The sequence below is a fragment of the Chrysemys picta genome, chromosome 7, assembly GCF_011386835.1.
Source record: "Chrysemys picta bellii isolate R12L10 chromosome 7, ASM1138683v2, whole genome shotgun sequence".
Classification (NCBI taxonomy): domain Eukaryota; kingdom Metazoa; phylum Chordata; order Testudines; family Emydidae; genus Chrysemys; species Chrysemys picta.
Window position 1 is genome coordinate 43,656,185 of NC_088797.1, and position 15,996 is coordinate 43,672,180.

The window sequence follows — 15,996 nt, forward strand, 5'->3', positions numbered from 1 at the left end:
CGATCTGCCCTTCGTAAAACCATGTTGTAATTTATCGCAATTGCCACTACCCTCCAGGTCCTCAACTAGTTTCTCTTTCAGAATTTTCTCTAACACCTTGCACACTACAGATGTTAAACTAACAGGCCTGTAGTTACCCGGATCACTTTTTTTCCCTTTCTTGAAAATAGGAACCACATTAGCTATTCTCCAGTCTAACGGGACCACCCCCGAGTTTACAGATTCATTAAATATTATCGCTAACGGGCCTGCTATTTCCCGCGCCAATTCCTTCAATATTCTCGGATGAAGATCGTCCGGTCCTCCCGACTTAGCCCCATTAAGGTGTTCAAGTTTTGTTTCTACCTCGGATACGGTAATTCCCCATCCTGAATGCCCCTCTGTAGTGGTGCTAGTATCCCTAATACCTTCATTGGCCTCATTAAACACCGATGCAAAATATTCATTAAGATATTGCGCCATGCCTAGATTGTCTTTAATCTCCTCTCCGTCAATAGTCTTCAGCGGTCCCACTTCTTCTTTCTTTGCTTTCTTCCTATTTATGTGGCTGTAAAACCTCTTACTATTGCTTTTAATTCCCCTCGCTAGGTCCAACTCTACACGGCCTTTGGCCTTTCTCACTCTATCTCTACATTCTCTGACTTCACTTAGGTACATTTCCTTACTGATCCCTCCCCTCTTCCACTCTTTGTACGCTTTCTGTTTTTTCCTAATAGCCCCTTTGAGTCCGTCGCTCATCCAGCTCGGTCTAAATCTCTTGCTTAGTAATCTTTTTCCCTTTTTTGGAATACAGGCCTCCGACAGCTCATGCATCTTTAACTTAAAGTAATCCCAGGCTTCTTCTGCCTTTAAATCCATTAATACGTTTGCCCAATCCACTTCCCTTACCAGTCCCCTTAATTTGTTAAAATTGGCCTTTTTAAAATTATAAACCCTAGTCTTTGATTTAATTCTGTTACTCCTTCCATGTATTTTAAACCGAATTAGCTCATGATCACTGGAGCCCAAATTGTCCCCTACTACCACTTCCTCAACGAGGTCCTCACTACTTACTAGAATCAAATCTAAAATGGCCTCCCCCCTCGTCGGTTCAGTTACCACTTGATGGAGGAATTGATCAGCAAGCACTTCTAGGAACATCTGAGCCCTGTTATTGCTACTAGCGTTTGTTCCCCAATCTATTTCCGGGAAGTTAAAGTCCCCCATAATTACACAGTTTCTGTTAGTAATTACTTCTCTAAACACATTAAATAGTTCCTTATCCATATCCTGGGTCGATCCTGGCGGTCTATAGCACACTCCAAGCACTATCCCCGGAGAGGCTCTAGTAGTCCTATTACCCAGTGTGAGTATTGCCCAGACGGACTCTGTGTTATCTAATCCATCAACTATTATTTCTTTACAGTTTATTTCACTATTGACATACAATGCCACCCCCCCCCACCTTTACCTTTGTTCCGGTCTTTCCTAAACAGCGCATACCCCTCCATACCTGTGTTCCAGTCGTGACTGCCATTCCACCACGTTTCCGTTATTCCTATGATATCTGGTTTCAGCTCTTGGACCAGTCTGATATCCCTCCTCAGAAATGGGACCCTGCAGCCCAGCTGCCATAAGCCCCCAGGACCAATTCTGACTCCTCAAGATACTCCAGTAGCTTAAGCACACCCTTCCCCAGAGTCCCAATCTGTGGGCACTTTGGTTTACAGTTTACCCTTTCAAGGGACATGTGATAGGTGAAGCAAACAAACACAAGTTTTGCAAAAGGATTTCTAAAACAATTTCTCTTTATATTTCAGACTGCATTAGAGATGTACAGAGTGAGGTAAAACAATAAACATGTGAACACCATTCCTTTCTTCAGTTTCCTCCTCACTTTTGATCTGGGTCAATGTCCTTTCAGGATTCACATCTCCACTAGTAGGCTACTAAATTACTATCCTGCAGGTCATGGCTTCTCCTCCAGAACAGGAGTCTGTTTCTACTTCTGTAGTCAGTTTCTTACTGGTTCTGGTTTCTTCTAACGTCTTCTCCCTCTCTAGAATGGCCAGTGAGAGAACCTTCCTCAAACTACTGCCTCATCAGTTGTCTGGATACCCGCCCACCTGGGTGGACTGGTTCTTCTGCTCTGTAGCCACCTTATTGACCTATTTCAGAGTAGCAGCCGTGTTAGTCTGTATCCGCAAAAAGAACAGGAGTACTTGTGACACCTTAGAGACTAACAAATTTATTTGAGCATAAGCTTTCATGGGCTACAGCCCACTTCTTCAGAGGCATAGAATGGAACATATAGTAAGGATATATATATATATACACACACATACAGAACATGAAAAGATGGAAGTAGCCATATCAACTCTAAGAGGCTAATTAATTACGATGAGCAATTATCAGCAGGAGAAAAAAAACTTTTGTAGTGATAATCAAGATTTCCACTCCATACAGCTAAATTTAGTGCCTTGCATAATGACAGGTTTCAGAGTAGCAGCTGTGTTAGTCTGTATCCGCAAAAAGAACAGAATGCCACTAGCTGTCACCTTCAGCCCCCAACTAAAACCTCTCCAGTGCATCATCAAAGATCTACAACCTATCCTGAAAGATGATGCGGTAGGAGAACACTTCAACCTCTCTGGTCACTCAGTAACAGACTTAAAGGTGGCAATTTTGCAACAGAAAAGCTTCAAAAACAGACTCCAACAAGAAACTGCTGCACTTGAATTAATATGCAAACTAGATACCATTAATTTGGGCTTGAATAGAGACTGGGAATGGCTGAGTCATTACACAGATTGAATCTATTTCCCCATGTTAAGTATCCTCACACCTCTTGTCAACCGTCTGAAATGGACCATCTAGATTATCACTACAAAAGTTTTTTTCTCCTGCTGATAATTGCTCATCTTAATTAATTAGCCTCTTAGAGTTGATATGGCTACTTCCATCTTTTCATGTTCTGTATGTATATATATATATATATATCCTTAGCATTCATGGGCTACGGTAAATCCCATTTAGTGGCCGGGGAGGATTCCATCACCACCAAACAGCCACAGAACTGCTTTCTGTGCAAAGCTCATATAGTTGAGGTTTGTCCAAGGGGCAGGGTTTGGCCTGGTGTGTCCATGTATTAACTCTTGGGTTAGGGATCAAGATTTCATTACCTCATTTCAGCATCTACTCCAGTTGTGGAAAGCTGTTCCTAGCTGGCACTTGAAGTGAAGACATTGCGTTTGGAAGGGTAACATCTCTTTCAGATGGAATCTCAATCACAGTGGTAGCCATTCTGTAGCAGTTAGCGGTAGAGGGAGCAGTACTTTTCAGGCTTCCTGCCACTACAGGGCAAGGCCTTCCTATGCTTTCTTTTCTTGTGGCATGTTGCTTGATCTTGTGCCTACAGGGGCACAGAGAATAGTTCTAATGGCATGTAACTGACACCTACAATACAGTATGTGCAGTTCTCGTGATCACACAGCATCAAACCAATCTCCACCAAAGGAGTATCATTAAGCCTGGAGCCATTCATGGATCCTGTCCCTGCTGGGACTTCAACCAAGAGCTCTTAGAAATAAAACACAGCAGCAGGTAGTAATAAGCAAGTGGATGCTACTTTATCTTACTGGTAGTATATGAGTGAGGAAAGACCAAGTAGAAGAAACATGCCTGGGGGAAATGGGAAGGTAAACGATGGTCACAAACAGTCCTGTGATACAAAATTTACCCGGGATTGTCCAGAGAAATTAATAGAAAATCTTATTCCTTCTGAGAAAATAAAAATCGGGTCTTGTATTTTGGAATAAAAATCTAAACCAAATCAGTAAAAAACAGTGTTGCTGACCCTTGCAAAATTATTGTGAATGTTGCAATTTTGGTTCTATTTTAGGGTTCTGATGATCTTTCAATAAAGCACTAGCAGCTCAGAAATTTTGCCTGAATTGCCTGCAGTTTCTGTCTTTGGCTGCTGTGGTGCTTTTACGGCAGATAACTGTAGCTGCTGTCTATAGTAGCAGGGTGCCCTTGTGTGATATGAGAGGGCAGAGCCCTGGAATAGGTGCAGCAAAGCAGAGCCAACTCTTCCATGAGCTCAGCAGACCCTAATGCAGGAAGGGTCTGTTAGTGCAGGTGTGATGCAGTGTCCACCCCACAGAAAGCCTTGAAGGGATTAAGGTGGCTAAATTGGCCAGTTAACCTATTGGACTGCAAGCTGGTGGAAGTAAGGCTGAAAGGAAAGCCCTAATTAGGGGAAACTCACCTGTGCAGGAACAGGTAAGAGACCAGCGGATCCCCTTTCTCCTACTAATGTCAGATGTTGGTCTGCAGTGGAGGAGTGGGGCTAGGAGAGTGAAGGGGCTGGGTGCAGGAACTTAGGAGGGCTGTGGGTAGTGTGCAAGGGCATGGGAGGAATAGAGGGCTGGGAAGTTGGTGCCCAAACATTTGAGTACACACTTTGTGTGCTTTTAAAGATTGAAATTTTAGCCTGTAATGGTCAGACATGCACATGAGGTGGGTGGGCAGAGGGAGAATGAAATTAGACAGACATAAATCCAGATTTCTTCTTCTTTTAAATTTCATGATTTTTAGGCAAATGTCATGTTTTCTTGAGCTCTAACTCATGCTTTAATTCATGGGGTTGGCAACAATGATTAGAAACCATGGCTCTGTATAAATCTCAACATGGAATAAGCAAAGTTGGAATGTATGTTTCAGGAGGTGGTGCGAACTGCAGTAAATTTCATGGCTTTAAATTGTTGTCAGTAATTCAGATCTAAATTGGTGCTTTCCACTGCACTTCCCAATGGTTACTATTGCCAGCCTTTTTATGAGCTTTGTTAGCCCTTCAAATGAATAGCTAAATAGCGAATCAAAAAATGATTAGTGTGCCGCTGTCTCCTGCTGCATATTAGGCAGTGCCTCAATATTAACAAATACTAATGTGGAGTAAATGAAACATTTGTGTTCACAAATTTATGCTTGCACAAAACAAATCACTGCTAATGAACATCTGATCCACTGAGCGCTACCCAATGCCTTCTCTGGGAAATCACTTCTAACATGTCCTCATTCAAATAAAGAGAATGCAAATAAAACCAAAATCCAAGTCTCCATGGTAACAGGTAATATATTTAATGAAATAAGGCCCTGATCACTGAACACACAGCATGCCTTTTCTTTTAGTTGTGCCCTTTAGGTTTCTCTCGTGGAGTGTTCCAAAAGGCACATTCCTGGTGTGTCCTTGCCCTCCTAGCTGTACTGTGTATGTGTGTATCCCCCCTTCTACAAACAGTCTGAGTGAGTATGCCCTCTTGTCTCTTGGACCTGCAGTCACAAAAGTGGGATGGCATAACTGCATGCCATGCAATGACCATCGCACAAAACAAAAACACAGTTGGTTTGAGTTTCCCCACAGTCACATGGGGGTGAGACCTGCACTTACTTAACATAATCAGCAGAAGCCAGGCCTCATAGAAGAATGTCTAATTCACCATTAGAGTCTGAGAACAATGCAGTGATAAACACAGGTGCTAAAACAGTGGAAACGATGAATGTGAAATATTGTACCAGAACAGGGACACGTGCAACTCCAGCATTATACACTTGTAGAGAATGTGAACCCATAATGCAGGTCCTAGGTCACTAGATTGAGGACAGGCAGATCTTGAGTGTGGGGTACTAGAACACTGCTGTGAGAAGGCACACAGCCAGATGGTGAGGTAGTAGAATGCTGGAGTCAGAAGACAATAATCCTAAATGTGATTGGCTGTAGAAATCTCGTACAGCTGGAGAATAAGGAGGGGTTAATTCAGGCTGAGAAGAGACAGGAAATGCACCAGCTGGATCAATTGTGACCTACTGTAAAGAGGCTTAGTTTTTGATTTGTTTCTTTGGAGGGGAGTTAGTTGAAATAAACCACTCTCCTCTTCCTTTGTCCGTTTTCTGTGAACGGTGCTGCAGACAGCGCTGGCTACTTTCATTTTGTGAATCTATTGTGTACCTTGAAAGAGGGAGGATTTTTTCACAGTTTGGCTGGAGGATCAAATTACCCTACTTGCCAGAGGGAAACCAAGAAGATCTGTACATGACAAAAAGTTAAGGCACTTATCCACACAGCAGTCAATACTAGCATATCAGGGTTGAAGAGGGAAAGACACATGCACAAAATGTTTGGAGGAATGTGAACCCAGCATTAGGATATGAGCATGTTGAGAAGTGGAAACAGCTAAGATGTGGGTACGCCAGGTGCATTCCTTGTGTGGCCATCTAAATTTCTGTAGGAAGAGGGTCTAAACACAGTGCAGTTGTTAAAATTTGGGAGGGAGACAATAAACAGAAATATGTCTTCTTGAACACTGGGAAGAGGACACACCTGGAATTTGGGAGCTAGAGCATTGGGAGAGGAATGTGGGAATTAAGTATAGGACCCTGGGAGAAGACGATACTCCTCCCCCACTAGGATGGAGTTGTTAGATGACTATGGGGGCTGAAGACACAGAGACCAATGCATGGAAACATTTGAGATGGGGAATGAAGGGGTCATCTCCCTTACCCACCCATATAGGTTGATCCTGTCAAAAGGCATGTATCCAGATTAGTCATTCAAATGCTGTAAAGAAATGACTGTCCCCCAGAATGTGGGGTTTATAGAAGATAGTTTTTGACAGGCACTAAAATAAAAGCATTTTCTCCCCTTTAAAATGTATTACATTAAATAACTTTGTATTTTTAAAATTGCAGCATACTACTTTCCTTTTGAATACAAAACCATCATGTCTTACATTCTGAACTAATTGTTAGCATAACTTCAGAAATGTCCTTGAAGTATTTAATTTATATTAATAATAGATGATGTTACATACAGGTGTAGTTATGTGTATTTGTTTGTGTGATATACACAAACACACACATATACAGAGATCTGGATATTAAAATGAGTAAAATGAGACTACTCCTAGGTAAGAGCACTTAAAATGGAAATGAAAAATAGCAAGGCATTGATTCCCAGGTCACCTAATTAAGTGACATCCTTGCTTTGTAATTTTTATTGTACTAAACAAGGAATGTGTGAACTAATTAAGATGACTTATAGTAATGTTTAATCTAATTATAGCCGTGCCATCAGACACTGTTATATTTAAGAGTCAGTGTCTTCACTACCAAATCTTACTTTCAGTGGTTGAATGCTTAGCTATAAACGTGACTTCTTGGCTGACATCATGGTAAAACCTCTCAACCAAATGTACTGTCTTGATTTTAACTAATTTGTTTACTAGAAATCAGTTTTTCTGTTTTTTAAGGTAGAGAGGTCAAAGTAAAAAATTATCATTTTATTGGTTTTGAAATAGTCATGGGCAAACCTCAGAACATTTGTATCATTCTGTTGTATTTGGATGAACACTGAAGTTTGATTATCTGAATGGAGTATCTGTCTGTAAAAATTGAGATGGAAAGCATTTCTCATGGTATTTTTGGACTGTTATTCAAGTGCTATTTCTAGTCAGGAGTGGTGATGCTAAAAAGGAACAACAAAGTAAATATAGATTAATAATAAAAAATGACATCTTCTCTTGATTCTAAATTAAAGGTTTAGGCAGAGGTTTGCATTGTTCTTTTATCCAAACTGGTAACACAAGTCTAATTACAAATGAAATGAAAAATCCGTTCTTCACTTGTTATGTACAGAGCCTGATCTTCTAGTCCTTAGTTAGATAAAAGTCCCTTTGAAAGAAATAGGACTAAGGACTGCAGGTTCCAATCTAGTCTCACATAGCTCAGGTTGGCATCAGTGGGAACGGAAGTAGGTACGATAAAGGAATCTAGACCTGTACATTTTTCTGAAGGATGTTTTCAAATTGACAGTGTGTTAAAACATGAATTCAGCTACAAATCAGAGTAGCTATTATGTAAATTTATCCTGGGTTTGTTTGCTAGTACCAGTAACAGTTATGCAACATTGAATTGTTTTAAATATCGGTGATTAAGATGAAATAGGCTTTTAAAAGAAATGTTCAAATATGGAAACTATAGATCCAGTAAATACTGCACATTTTTTAAAGGGTTATAATATCGCAAGTATAAATGTCACTAAAATTGCATTAATACCAAGTTCTGGAAAGATGCTTTCTGTTATAGTGGCTATGCATTTGGAGAATAGCATAATACTCTATGTATCTTCACAGCAGACCATAATAGAATAGAATTTGTGTTAGATAAGTCGTGTGCATTTTGCAGTGGTGAAAATACAAATTTAGTTGGGCAAATGTCTTTAAAATTATCTAAAGCTGTCTTCATGGCTGTATTAAGACAAACAGAACGTGGAACTGATTGGTAATAACTTAGGAATGCTGTATATGACCTGGTTATTGGGATAGTTACTATATGGCTATATTGTTGTTGGGATATTACTGTATGCATATATTGGTTTAATTCAATATCAAGGCTATTAGGAAATTAGCAGGAAGGCAATATGATATCTCCATGTAAGCAGCCTCCCAGTTAACAAGGCAGGGGTGATTAAGAAACAATGCCTGAACTATTAGCTGGGAAGAGGCTACTTCCAGGTGCCAGCAAAGTTGCAAGGCATGGAGTCAAAAAGCCAGTAAACAGTTACATTCACTATCTAAAGAGAGGGGAGGCTGTTGTTCATGGGTAACAGACTCCCTCTGCTGGAGAATCTGAAGAAGCAAAAGCTGCCTGATCTGCTACCACAAGGTGGTAGGGCTTAGGGCAAGATATAGAGATCTTCTGTTGTGTTAAAATCCTCTTTTTCTTATGATATGCTTTGTTCCTACTATTAAAATTACCCAATACTTGGGTTTGAGAAAGTTGCTTGGTCACTCTTCGCTGCTGGTCCCAAGCTCCTGAAAGGAAGAATTGTAGGCAACCAAACACAGTTGGACCTGCTCAGTAATCACAATTGGTACATGGGATACTGTAACTCAGGCCCAGTTTAAGAGTGGAAGAATTGTGATTCCACCACAGGGAGGTAACAGCATAATGTCGAAGACCCAAGGGGATGCAGACAGACCAAAGAAGGGTAAAAGGTGCAGCTAGCTCCATGACAACATCCACATCACATCTAGACTCCAGCTGACTGAGAGGCAATTTTGTTAGGCAACTTTAGTCTGTTGCTTCAAGTATCAATGGAAATTAGACAACAAAATGTCCAACATTCCCCTAGTGTTAACACTATAAAAACTAGGCACTAGATAGTGGATTGGCCCTGTGCAGCCATGCACGGGCCTGAGGGGGTAAGACAACCCTCCATTTGTTGCATGGCCTCTCTGCATCTTCAGCAGGGGCATGGAGGGAAAGGGGCTTGTCCCTCTCCATTCCTTTGTCGAGAAAGAATGGGTGGAGCTTTGGCTTCCCTCACCATCATGCCTGATAGCCTAGGGGCTAGGTAGCATTCTCTTGCAGGTTATGGTCAATAGCAAATTACTACTAGGAGCAGAAAGACAGAATTCTTTCTCAGGACTCTTTCCTGTGGTGGCATCTTCACACAGGGCTAGTGTTAAAGTACAAGTTGTTGTGAAAACTGTACTTAGAGGTGGACCTCTATCCTTAATTCATCCTATTGTCCCCAGATGTCTGCATTGCTTCCAGACAGTGAGTGAACTCTCATAGACTATCACATGAGGTGCAATGCTTAGTAGAAACAAGTGAGCAGAGGACAAGTGCTTTATCCTTCATGCTGAGTTCCACAGCACAGTGTGGCTTAAAGATTAATATTAACACTGTGTAGCTTTAGAGGTGCAGTGTAGTGGTTTTACTGGTAGTCTCAATTCTCACATTGTGCAAACCTACAACTAAATTCTAACATGGTACAAAGGAAACATGAGAGTTAATATTTGTGCCCAGGACCCATTTTATGCTTAGTTTATAGCTTGTATGTGGTGCTTGTTTGTTAGCAAAACTTTTCTCCAGAAGTGTTAAAAAAGGTGTCCTCTCTGGGACCATTGAGAGAGACAGAAATAAAATAAACCAAGATACTTTAGATGCCAAATTTGCAAAAAAGCTTCTTAAAATGAACCTGTACATTTAATACTGGCCCTTGTTTCCACTTTGGAAATCCTGATTTCCAACTACTGATAAAAATATAAGGCTGATAAACAAGAGATCCATGTGTCACATGCTGAATATTTCTTCTTTATAATGTCAAGCTATTGTGGTATCTTGGTGATATCTATGAAGACAAATCTGAATGAAGACCTCAAGCATTTCATTAGCTGTACTTTAGTTCCTGCCCTTAGCTTGCAGAGTGAACTAGATGAGTCATTTGTTTCTAATCAGCTTCACATTCACAAAGGAAATGCTCTTTTTTAGCATTCCAATACTGCAAGCCAATATAGACACTTAAAAAACCAAACTAGTGACTTATAACTACATCTTTTAAACAATCTTCTCCTCTCTTTCAAATACCAAAACTTGGGCTGAAATTATCCACTACATGCACTTTCTGAAGTCTATGAAACCTTTAGTCATAGTGGTACATTAGTGAAGCCTAAGTAGGGTAATGGCTGCACAAGAAAGTTTTTAGTATATTTCTGAAAAGATAAAATTGACTCCTCCCACTCACCAGTGCACAGCAGCTACATAGGGAACTCTGTGCATAGTGATTTAAGAATCTCAAATCTGACTTGACTTCAAATGATGGCAGAGGGAAGCTGCCAAAGTGAACTCAGTGCCCCTTAACTTAACAGAGAAAGCTGCAAGCAGGCCATCCTCTTCCAGCCTTCTAAATCCAATGACACTGGGAGCTGTCCAGCCAAATGCCCCCTGAAGTAATGCACAGGATGCAAAGTAATGGGGGTAGCCGTGTTAGTCTGTATCTACAAAAACAACAAGGAGTCTGGTGGCACCTTAAAGACTAACAGATTTATTTGGGCATAAGCTTTCATGGGTAAAAACCTCATTTCTTCAGGATGCAGTACTGAATGGCAGTCTGACAAATACCTTGTAATTAATAACTTCACACTGCTGTCCCTTTCTTCCATTGAAGGGCCATTTTTACCTTGTAATGGCCAGACACCCTGACCAGAGAATGTAGTTTCCTTTAGCAGATAATTGTTCTAAATATGATAGTAATGACTATTGGGTCTCATTCTTTAAGACTTAAACCAATTACAGACTGCTGGGAGGAGGAAGGAACTTTTCCCATGGATATATTACTACAGAAATGTCTATGGATTTTTTATATTTTTCTCTGGCCAACATTTTCTTTGGCTCTTATGTAGATGTGTAGTGTTTTGTAGTTGGGAGGACGAAAGAACCAACCCTCTTGACTTGCCTATGTAAGGCCAAGCAGAAGTGCTGGGCCTGCACTCAGGAAAGCACACAAGTTTATCTCCATATCTGCAGAGGCAACAGGCACTTAAAGAGGGGCAAGGAGAATAGGACCGTGGTTCTCCCCCTATGCACTACCCCATAGGATTGACTTGCTACATGGGGGTCAGAAGCTGCACCACAAACAGCTATAATGGTGGAGTATTGCCTTGGTGTACCCAAGGGCCCAGGCAGGCTTTCTGTCTCCTGGTGATCTCCCTGGGTTAGAGTGGCTCTGTACTGCTTGTAGCTCAGAGCTTTACATACAACACACAACCAATCCTCAGAAGACAACATACTGGACTAGGCGGGCCCACTCTGGTGTGGCAGTTCCTATGTTCCCTTTGCTGCTGGCCTTTTAGAATGTTGTAGGCTTTAAAGGGGGCTGGTGTCCTGTTCGCCTCTAAATCTCTATCCTGTCTTCTGTGCTGATATACTTTTTTGTCCCTGCCACAATGCTACATGCTCAGTCCATTGTCCCTGTTACTAGGTTGCTACATAAGCAGAAGAGGACAGTTTAATTAGTACTATCCAATTTTACTGATGGGGAAGTATCTAACAAGGGGTTATATTGGTGGTAAGGGAGCGACTATGGTATGTCAGGTTATTAAGATGATTTAGAAAAGGCAAGTGTTAGTTTACTGTGGATGACTTAATGGAGAAATAAGTAAATGATATTTGGATTCAAAGATTCATAGATTCATAGACTTTAGGACTGGAAGGGACCTCGAGAGGTCATCGAGTCCAGTCCCCTGCCCTCATGGTAGGACCAAATACTGTCTAGACCATCCCTGTTAGACATTTATCTAACCTACTCTTAAATATCTCCAACCTAAACCTCCCTTGCTGCAGTTTAAGCCCATTGCTTCTTGTTCTATCCTTAGAGGCTAAGATGAACAAGTTTTCTCCTACCTCCTTATGACACCCTTTAGATACCTGAAAACTGCTATCATGTCCCCTCTCAGTCTTCTCTTTTCCAAACTAAACAAACCCAATTCTTCCAGCCTTCCTTCATAGGTCATGTTCTCTAGACCTTTAATCATTCTTGTTGCTCTTCTCTGGACCCTCTCCAATTTCTCCACATCTTTCTTGATGATAAGATCATAATAGCCAGATGATATGCAAGGCTACCATAACACTGGTCTACAATTTTTGAGAAGTCGTCTGCTTCAGAGATAAAATGTGCTATTTATTATGTATTTTGACGTGCTGAATTCAAATATGACAATTAAAACAACTGATTGGCTACTGTTTCTAAGATATTTAAGTTTTTACATTTTATGTCTATGTATATTGTGTAGATAGTAGAGTTTTAATCATAAATTGTAAACCTAGGTCTTTTCATGTGTTTATGGTTGCTTTACATGATAATATTTCACCTGTCCTGTTCATGTAACACTTTAAAAATCAGCAAAAGGGTTATATAAATAAAATTTATTATGAAACAAAAGGCAAAAAACTTTTATGTACATAGTTTAGTCCTATTCAGTGTCTACTCGGCGCTTCTTGGCTTGTCTCTTCTATTCATTAAATGGAGCATCTCTTGTCACTGTCCAACAATAGTCTGCAAGCATTGATGGGCTCCATTTGCCCTGATAGCATTTCTCCATTGTTGCAATGTCCTGGTGAAATCGCTCATTGCTCACTGCTCTGCAGTTCGGTGGAAAAAAATCTAGATGAGAGTGCAAAAAATGTATCTTTAGTGACATGTTGCAACCAAGGCTTTTGTATGCCTTGAGGCGGTTTTCCACCAACAACCTGTAGTTGTCTGCCTTGTTGTTTCCGAGAAAATTTATTGCCACTAACTGGAAGGCTTTCCATGCCGTCTTTTCCTTGCCACACAGTGCATGGTCAAATGCATCATCTTGAAGAAGTTCACGAATCTGAGGATCAACAAAGACACCTTCCTTTATCTTAGCTTCACTTAACCTTGGAAATTTTCCATGGAGGTACTTGAAAGCGGCTTGTGTTTTGTCAATGGCCTTGACAAAGTTCTTCATCAGACCCAGCTTGATGTGTAAGGGTGGTAACAAAATCTTCCTTGATTCAACAAGTGGTGGATGCTGAACACTTTTCCTCCCAGGCTCCAATGACTGTCAGGACCAGAAGTTTCATCCTCTTCCTCTTCCTTGTCTGACTCAAGTGAGAATGATTCTAGTGCATCAGGAACCAGCAGTCCTTCTCCGTGGGGTACTGGGCATATAGCTGATGGAATGTTTGGATAATGCACAGTTCACTTTTTCTCCTTTGACACACCTTTCCCAACTGGAGGCACCATGCAGAAGTAACAATTGCTGGTATGATCTGTTGGCTCTCTCCAAATCATTGGCACTGCAAAAGGCATAGATTTCCTTTTCCTGTTCAACCACTGGCGAAGATTTGTTGCACAAGTGTTGCAGCATATGTGTGGGGCCCACCTCTTGTCCTGATCTCCAATTTTGCAGCCAAAATAAAGGTGATAGGCTTTCTTAACCATAGTGGTTATACTGCACTTTTGTGATGCAAAAGTCACTTCACCACAAACAGAGCAGAAGTTATCTGCACTGTTCACACAAGTACGAGGCATCTCTGCTCACTTTGGCTAAACAGAAATGTGTCCCTTTGCAAAATCAAACACTGACAAATAAGAGAGCACAACACTGTATGATTTCTAGAGCTGATCTAGGGCAATTTGTTCAGCAGAGTGATGTAAGCTTCGTTATGATTGCATCATCCATGACTTCTAGGAATAACATGATGTAATTCATATCATGTATGACGCAATACCGGCTTCAGATTGCATCATTCATTGTTTTGCCTAAAAAGCAAGTACTGTCCAAACCCAGTCATAGATTTATTCATAGATCCAGTCAAAGATGTATTTTAGTCATTTCTGGTTTAAATTGAGATCCCTTCCCTATATAACTCACTTATCCTCTGCCATTCCCAAGTCAAGGGTCGTATATACTGTCCCAATAGCATATCTTGAAAACTAGAGCCAATCAACAATTTTAAGCATCATTTTTGTTCTCAGTGACCCAGAATTAGTAAAGTTTGACTACATTTATTTCAGAAGCATTTTGGCTGTAGAGCAATGTAATCAAGGGAAATCCAAAAGAGACTTGCCTTCTTGCAGCACCACACAGGTCAATTTGGATATTCAGTCTGTTAGTCTCTGGCAATCTTATTGTGCCACTGAAGCTTTTGGTACCATGTAATTGGTGACACTGTGATGGCATTCCCTGATAGACACACTTCATAATTCATTAGTCTTTCATCCACATATGTCCACACCAAGAAAGCCACCAAAAATGAACCAGTGATGATGGAGACAGCTGCTGGGTTCAGTTACAAATATCCTTGTTTGTGATCCTGTTCTGCCATGTAATATGGAGTAGCTGCTTCTTCAGGGTTATCCACCAAGCATTCATTGCCGACACTGGACAACAATGGTGATAGGACACAGTCTTGCTGAAGTCCTGTGGAAAAAAGAGACCATTCCAGGTATCTGCCATTGACTCAAACACAACTTTCCATTTCTATCAGTGACACAATCTTTCCAGGGACTCTGAGTAGATGCATCAGATCCCACAAGCTTGTTCAATGCACATAATCAAAGGCTTTACAAAGCCTGTAAAAAGGGCTGCACACAGTTTATTAAATTCACCCATCTTCTAAAAAGCTGTATCAGGCAAAGATGTGGTGGATAGTGGAAAAACCAGGTCTAGCTGCACTGAGTATCCCAGCCTTTGCCATCAAGTGCATTGCTGATCTGAGATGTTGACCTGGAAGCAATAATTTTCCTTGTGGTGGACAACAACATAATACCTCTAGTTCCTATATTTGGCTTTATCACTGTTTTGAACAGATGCAGAACAGCACCCTTCTTCTAGTAATCGGGGATGATATTGGTATTCCAGATCATCTGGAAGATCCTGTGTATCTGGGTATAACCTTACTCACCTATTAGAAAATGGGGATAATAGATGCTCAGATACTACTGTGATGGGAACTATATAAGAACCTAGATAGTGGCAGAACTTCTTCTAGATCCTAATCTTGCCAGAATAAAGATAGATGTGTTGCTTTAAAGATAGATGTGTTGCTCCTGTTTGGGGAAAATAAACTATAAGGTTTTGAAAATATTAGAATACTCTACTGAGAATAGAACCTCTGAATCAGAAGCTGCTTTTAGATTGCCTATTTTCCCTGTTTTTAATAATTCTGTATTTGTTCATAGTTGGTGCTTGAAGCAAATAACTAAATGGTGTAAATAACCCCGTTCCAAAAGTCACTGAGGGAAAACCTATAAATCTTTTGTAATTTTCTTGTTTTGATCCTTCAAAGCCCCTAGATTACACTTGCGATTTCTAACAAGATGCTGTAATATGTGAGTTGGGTGTGTGCTTGTGTTTGTGGCACTAGTGTGGATCATTGCAATTATTCAAGTAATTAATGCATCCTTCTCTAAAGAGAGACATTGCATTATGGAGCAAAGGTCAAAGGTCAACGAACCAGTTGATCTTTACATAATAAGTATATGAGTTAGTTGCTAGAAAATCTAAAGGGGGAAGGAGCATAGGGCAGAAAACTGAAGACACACATCTTGCATCTAATGTAAATTTCAAATAACCTTTTAGGGAAAATTCATCACACTTCACATATATCTCTGAATTAGTGCTAAATTTTGTAAATAGTGGC